This window comes from Pteropus vampyrus, unplaced genomic scaffold, assembly GCF_000151845.1.
Source record: "Pteropus vampyrus isolate Shadow unplaced genomic scaffold, Pvam_2.0 Scaffold62, whole genome shotgun sequence".
NCBI lineage: Eukaryota > Metazoa > Chordata > Mammalia > Chiroptera > Pteropodidae > Pteropus > Pteropus vampyrus.
The window spans coordinates 1,437,585-1,445,369 of NW_011888843.1; the positions used below are offsets into that span (position 1 = coordinate 1,437,585).

The 7,785-nt window shown below is 40.7% G+C and overlaps 1 protein-coding gene and 1 pseudogene across 2 annotated transcripts in view; one reads left to right on the forward strand and one right to left on the reverse strand.

Moving 5' to 3' along the window:
- Window positions 1-7,785, reverse strand: part of ZCCHC2 (zinc finger CCHC-type containing 2) — a 55,961-nt gene that overhangs the window by 21,139 nt on the left and 27,037 nt on the right. The window lies entirely within an intron of this gene.
- LOC111740382 lies at window positions 489-607 on the forward strand (annotated as a pseudogene).

Below are 7,785 nucleotides of genomic sequence, written 5' to 3' on the forward strand. Positions count from 1 at the left end.
ACACTGAGCACAGGAGGTTGGACAGTTTGGGATAAGAGTCCTGGAAACTATGGAACACTGTGGTCAGGTTAGTTACAAGTATTACTGCATCTTGGGGCATGACTGACTGGTGATCCACCAATGTGCATCACACTAGGATTCCAAGCTATTATCTTTGAAAACCAGCCTTCCTCCTATTTTATTAATGTAATTAAAAGATTCCAACTGGAGGTTTTCTGTACAGAAAGGACCCTGCAAAATAGGGGCATAGTTACAGCATAGTCTAATGGAAAGGTTACTCATGGATCTGAATACCAGCTCAACCACTTGAAAGCTGAATCACCCTAAACAAGTAATCTAGTCTTTCTGCTTCAATTTCCTCACAGGAAATACTACCAATTCTTCAAGGTTATCACACTCGAACAGTATAGGTAAATTAAACTGTCATCCTTCTACTCAACATACAAATCCCTTTACGTTGCTTCTGAACACCTTAAATGCTCATTTAAGTCTATGACCATGCTACCCTGAACAAGCCTGATCTCGTTTGATCTCGGAAGCTAAGCAGAGTCGGACCTGGTTAGTACGTGGATGGGAGACCACCTAGGAAGACCAGGTGCTGTAAGCATGAAAAATAAAAAATAAGGGATTGTAAGCTGACATGGTCCTTGCAATCTGTGAGGTTAACCAAGGGTTGCCTCGCCTAAAAAAGAAAAAAAAATAATGCTCATTTAAAAATTTCAGTTTTTAATTTCTCCCCAAGGTTTCTGACTTATCACTGATTAATTATTAAATATCATACCAAGAAATGACCCTTGTGGGCCAAAGGTGTCTTGTATATATAAGGCAAAATTGCTTCTCGGTATTCAAATGTGGAGGTAGCTATTCAATAGGAAGACCAATAGGAGAAATGAAGAGATGGGAAAAAATTGAGATATGAGTAAGGAGGTAATAATCTAAACTTCCAGGTCTGGACACATCATGTAAAACTAGGGATTAAAATCCAAAAGCAGTGGTGGAATTTATTATCCAGTTATATTTACAAACTACAGTTGGTCAGAAGTACAAGCAGGTACACTTTCAATTTAAGGCTTGAGTCCCAAAAGACAGCCCAGAACCCACCTACGGCTCCATATATCAACTGCAAATCCCCTATGGGAACCGCACCTGAGACACAGGCACGGGCTTTTATCAGCACACACACTGAAGTCAAGGTTCATTAACGCATGACCACAATGTGGCAATCACACCTACATTAAAAGGTCAAAGTGGCCATAAACTACTTGATAAATTAAATTTAAAAAACTGGGCTACATTTTGACATGACAAATCATCCAACCCCAAATGTACATTTCAGTGCTATGTTTTCATTTTCCTAATGTACAGTGTTTGAACTGAATGCATTATGTCCTGCGCCAACCCACCTCTACGTTACTTACAAACTCACCTCCTCTATCTCACTCGCGTTCCCCACCTCCACTTTACAACTGCTACGTTTCTTACGCAACAAATAGAAACGATACTAATCTAAAATTCACACACTGAGAATGAAGTGTCCTAACCCCTTATTAATGGTGTTGAGACCACAGGCTGGCCACACAAACGAATCAAAGATTTTTTTTAAAAGAGAAGTATTAAAAATATAATATTCGAGGGGAAAAAAAGCCTTTCCGAGCAAGACACAAAACTTTGAAATCATAAGAGGACATAAAACCGTGAGACTGTAAAATAAAAGATTGATAAATCCAACTACAATATGTCCATAAAATTTTAAACTCTGCATGGTCAAGAAATGACAAGCAAAGATCCTTTCTCTAATATAACAAATAACTCTTATAAATCACTAAATAAAAAAGTGGAAAGAACTGAAAAAGCCATTCACAGGAAAGCGCAAATGGCCAAAGAGATTAAAATGAGATAATCTTCCTTTTTCAAACTGGCAAAGACGAGAAATTGAGAGTATTTTACATCTGCTGCGGCGAGGAGATACAAATATGAGGATTCCTAGTGTATAAAGTGTGGCTACCCCCCTTAGAAGTAATTTGGAAATAGTACAGATTTAAAAATGCAAAACTTCTGACCAACTACAATTCTAGAAATTTCTCTTACAAATAAATATACCCAAATGTTATAAAACATACACATAGACATTCATTGTAATGTTTGTGGTTTTAAAATATTTAGAAATAACCGTAATAGCCACGAAATATGTTGATTAATTACAGAACAACTAAAAACAGAATATTATGCAGCAAATAATAAACGAGGCAGCAGTCTTTTTCACGTACTGACATGTTACCAAGTCTAACATAGTAAATGAAAAGACTAAGCGGCAGAAAAGCGTATAGGATGATTCAACTTGCACAATAAAGGAAATACACACAAATATAATATATAAATTCAAGGGTGTCTACCTGCACAGAAAATTTCTGAAAAGTTACATATGATTGTTAATGAAGGTTATATCTAGTGAGTAGACTTGGAGAAAGAAAAATTAGGGACTTTCCACATTATATCTTCCTTTACGTTCTTCACAAATAGTTCGCATAAACACCTTTATAGTGAAAAGGTTACTTAACATACACACACCGTGATCACTGCTGAGGAGACCCCTAAAAACTGTAACAAGGAGTCAGACATGTACCTCTTATTTGCAGTCTTGGCCAAAAAAGCCAAATTTCTGAAAGTGGCTCCTTGGGGAAATCCTCAGACCCCAATTAAGTTTGCCAACTGACCCTAAAGTGTCCTTTTTACCACAAAGACCCAGTTCGGATCCTGCACTGCATCCAGCTCTTTGTCCCTCCCTCACTCTCACGGCTTTAAGAGGACAGCCCAGGTATTTTGTCGCATGGTCACAATTTGGGTTTGTCTGTCATTTCCTCAAGATTAGATTTCGTGGCAAGCGTACCACGGGACTGAGGCTGTGTTCTTTCACTGCAGCCTGCTGTGCAGTGGCCAATTTCAACCGACTCCTCACTCATCAAGTTCACTTTACTGGATCAAAGTGGCATCTGTCAGGCTTCTCCACTCTAAAGTTATTCTTCTTTCCTTTGTAAATAAAAAGCATTCTTTTGTGGGAAGGGGCTTTGATACTGTAAATATCCTACTTCTTAAATTATCAACTTGTTTATTATTTATTTCGACATGGGACTCATGCTTCCTATTTTATTCAATGTCACTACTACTTCTTTTGATGTCTAATTTGCCCAGATTTGACTACCAGAAGCCCCTTCGAGCTGGCTTCTGTGTCCTTCTGCCCAAGCCACACCATTCCGAGCACTTCTCCTTGCTTTCTGGCACAACAGGCCCATTCTGTACTTTTCTGGCTCTAGCCCTGTGACCCGCTTGTCCTCTGGGAACGGTGCTACAAGCCAAGCTTTGGACACCAGGCATGCCCACGGCTCCCAAGGAGCGGCTGCTTCCAGATCCCCATGAGGGACAGAGCCAGGCAACACATGTGCACACACGACCGTGTCTGTTTCTGCATCTCCTTACGTACACTGAAAATCGTGAGTTTACACCAACATCTTCTACTCCAATCGGACACTTCAGGGTTCATTCTGGTTTTCTCTTTTTCCATATTTATCTCCCTTCTCCAAATAAAAGAAACCTGGTTCTCACCATTCCCTCCAATCCCTGCAGATGCCCCGCTGACCTGGCCTGGGCTCCAAGTCCCTGCTGGGCCACCCTCACGTGCATGTCCGCTGAAACACTGTGCCAGGCCACCCACCGCCTCTGGGGAGTGAATGACCTCCTCATCCCACTGAGGGTTCTTTTCTCTCATCCATTCGGCCACATCCTCCAAACCTGACGCTGCTGCCTACCTTGCTCTATTGTCCCACTGAATGGCTTTAGGACTTCACCATTCAGGACAGGGGAAAAGAGGACAAGAGTTGATAGTGACTCTTGAAAAATGAGTCATATAAAAGACTTAGATACTTTATCTCTAAGACTTGAACCACAGTTGAACATATTTACTAGAGCCATATGCAATACATTTTAAAATAACTGTCTAAGCTACAGAATATCTGAGAATATGGAAGACTATTTTAGTAACAGTACCAGGAGTTGGAAAAAACAGATCAGCTATTAATAAATTATAAAGCTGTAATAATTAAAAAGTGACCCTGGAAAAAGAATGACAGACTGATGGAATAAGAAACCCAGAAACATGTTACGGACCTAAGAATGCAGGACAAAGAATTACACAGGAAATCAATAATTTAGGAAAGAATCAACTCATTGTTGATTAATAAAGTTAGATCTTGACCTCAAGGGCTTAAAAAAATAAATCCAAAAAATTAAAAGAAATAATAACAAAACTATCACACACAAGAAAAGTGAATGTGTTTCTAAAGAGGAACAGCTTTCGATTTTTCTAAATAAGTAAAAAACATACAGGGCCCAAACTCGGAAGTTACAAAGTGACCAGTTAATCTCTCTCTCATTCCCCAGGGCACCTCCTCTTCCTCCCTAGAGACAAGCCTCTTTACTATTTTTTTTTTCCAGAGATATTCCATGCACACAAACATGTCCACATCCTTTCTTTAAAATGGTGACATTCCACTAACTTTCCCGCCTTGCTCTTGCCCAGCACTACTTAATGTATCTTTCTTTTCTCTCTCTCTTTTTTTGGTAAGACTACATAGTATCCCAGTGAATGAATGTACCAGGACTCAACCAAATCCTCATTAACATCTAGTTGTTTCGTCTTTTCTACTTAAAACAAACAAACAAACAAACAAACAAAAAGGACAGTAAACATTCCTGAACATTCATCTTTGCATGTGTAAGTGGGAATAAATCTACATATATAAATCTAGGATAAATTAATAGAAGTGGAACTATTATTTAAAGGTTATCTGCTTGTAAATTTACATTATCATCAAATAGTGAGGGGTACAAGTATTATCAATTAAGGTCTCTCATCACCAAGAGTACTGCCAAACTTGTTGATCTTTGCATATTCAACAGGTTAAATAAAAACTCAAGGCTTTAATTTACATTTCTGCTTAGGAGCATCTTATGTTCAAATGGCACCTAAACTTCCAGTTTCTCTGTGCTATTTGTTCATACCTGCTTCTTTTCCTCCCTGTTCTGCTTTAAACTACTAGTTTTTATTACCTTACTAACTTTTAGGAATTTTTTTTAATAAGTAAAAAGTTATTACGGTATTTTTTTCGGAACTTGAGATTTGTTTTCATTTTGTTTATAGTGTATTTTCTTTTTTACATCACACAGAATTTTGATTTTTGAGTATTAAAATTTATTTTTAATGGTTTCTAGGTACTGTGATGCTTAGAAAAATTTCTCATACACAGATTACAAATTTCATATTTTCTTTCCTGCATTAAATCTTTGAGCCATCTGGAGTTAACTATGATGTAAGGAACGACAGCTTTGCAGCCTAATTGTTTTCCACGTGACTACCAAGATACAGTTAATATTTAATGGCGAATCTGGGAATGACTTTAACTGTAAAGAGATACAAGAATACAGAAACAAAGACTGATAGACCTAACATAATATTTCAATCTTCATTAAAGAAAAATCATAGCTAACTAAAAAATACTATATACTAAAGTTGTTAACACGGGTTTCGTTTAAAAATCTAAGAAAAACAACTAAGATCCACTAAGATAAATTGGTAAAGAATAGATGATCTTACAAAATACACAAATGGATGAACTTATAGAAAGATACTGAATTTCACTAATAAAGGAAATAAAAATTAGGACAATGAGATAATCATTCACCTATAGAATTAGCAAGTATTTTAAAACATGATACTCAAAGCTTGCCAAGCTGTGGTAAGCAGGCAAGTTCAAACACTGGGAGTGTGCACTGCTACTTACGTAACTTTTCCGTAAGGAACACAGTATCATATTTATCAGGAGTTCTTAGAGAGGGCCACACTCTTTGAATCAGTAAATCAATTTAAAAAAAAAAAAAAAAAAAAAAAACTTCTCCTCGGTATTTACTCATAAATCTAGGGAAAGTTTGAGGCATAAAAATGGTCAAAGCTTTATTTTTTGGGGAAAAAAAAAAGCAGTCAAAGGAGTATATAGCCAAATGGGACATATTCTTCAGCCACTCAAACTACTCTGAAGGATAAAAAACAAAATGCTTATAATTTGAGAGTAAAACCAGGTTATAAACTATATAACTAGTATTACAGGCAAACAAAAGCAGCTAAAAGGAAAAATAAAAAAAAGTCAATCGCTATTTGGGTAATTGTCACCTTTTTATTACTTTTCTGTATTTCCCAAATGTTCTACATTAAGCATCAATTAGATTTATCATGAAAGCCCCAAACTACTTACGATAAATTAAATGAAGTGATTCCTTATCAGGCACTTTGTATAAAAACATACTGAAGGTTTTCTTATATTTCATCACTCTGTATTGGAGAAGCACAGAGGTGGGACTTCGAGTCTACCACTGATCAGTCATGTGACCTCAGGCAAGGTAAGGACCTTGATTGAAATGTGAAGCCACGTAGGAAGCAATGCCTGGCTGAGGACAAGCACACACTGAAGCCAGTGAGGACCAGGTAATAGCACATGCCGACTTGGCCCTAAGACATCCTAACATTCTGTTGCCCACCACACCCCAGAGGCTGCTGTCTGGCATCCTCACCATCTCCTCCAGTGCGGACCACTGGGCTCACACTGCCAGACCAGCCTCCTGCAAAATCACAGCTGCAGAAACCCCTCCTGAGCCCCCTCCAGATACAGCTGAGGCCTGCTACCTGACGTGTGCTGCGGGGACCAGCATCTCTTGCAGCCCACCAGAACCCCAGACCTACAGAGCCGGCACACGCGCTTTCGGAAGATCCCCAGGGATGCACATGCCCATGGAAGTCTGGGCAGCATGGAGACCTGGGGACTCGCCTGACTCTTCCTCACCATCACGACCCACACCTCCATCAGTCTCAGCCCCGGAGTGCTGTGACCACTCCCTGGACCCACTGCCCCTCCTCTCGCTCCAGACCCTTCCACTGTGCCCTCTGAGACGGCCCAAACATTCAGGCTCCTCGGTGGACACAGTCCGCACCCTGAGTAAAATCCAGCTGGACGCTGGGGCCCGGCTTCCTTCACAGCCCAAGCAGGTGGAAGGGACTCGTCGGCTCTCCCACCAGGTGCAGGCTGCGGGGATGGGGCACTCCCGAGGCTGGTCAAGTCACGCACCGACCTTCAGGTCGCGCCTCACATTCACGTTCAGTTTTGGCCCCTGCCTCACTGTCTTCTTCACTCCGAGGCTTCCATCGTGCTGGGGGTCTTCGAAATCCACATGGGTGACCACCAAACACTCCTAGCTCTTTGCTTGGCTGCCTTGTCCCCAATGACTTCCACCTCCTATTTTATTTCGGTCATTTACTCCCACAGTCACAACCTGGACCCTGGCATTCAACATAAATACCGTCCTTCCCAATTTCTGCTTCTCTCCCAGGAGAGCAAACATTCATGGCTCCCTCCCGGCCCCTCCTCCTCCTGAGAACACTCACTGCCCCGCCCCGCCCCCGCTCCCCCAGGAAATGACAGCACTCTCTGCTCTCCCGCTCGCAGTCTGCGTCCGAAGTGGGCCGTCTTATGTTCAGAGGGCAGATAAGAAGCCTCACTCAAGCCTGGACTCTGAGCCACGTATGCGCCAACACTGCTTTTGTCTTAATTAGTAAGAACTGCAAGATTCCAGGGAAATAGCACTTGTTTCCTCGGCCAGTCACTTTACTCCTCTCCCCTAAAGGGAAGCTCTGCGAGAGGTGAGTGTGACAGTTCCCCAAACCACACTCCAGGCCTCTGACAT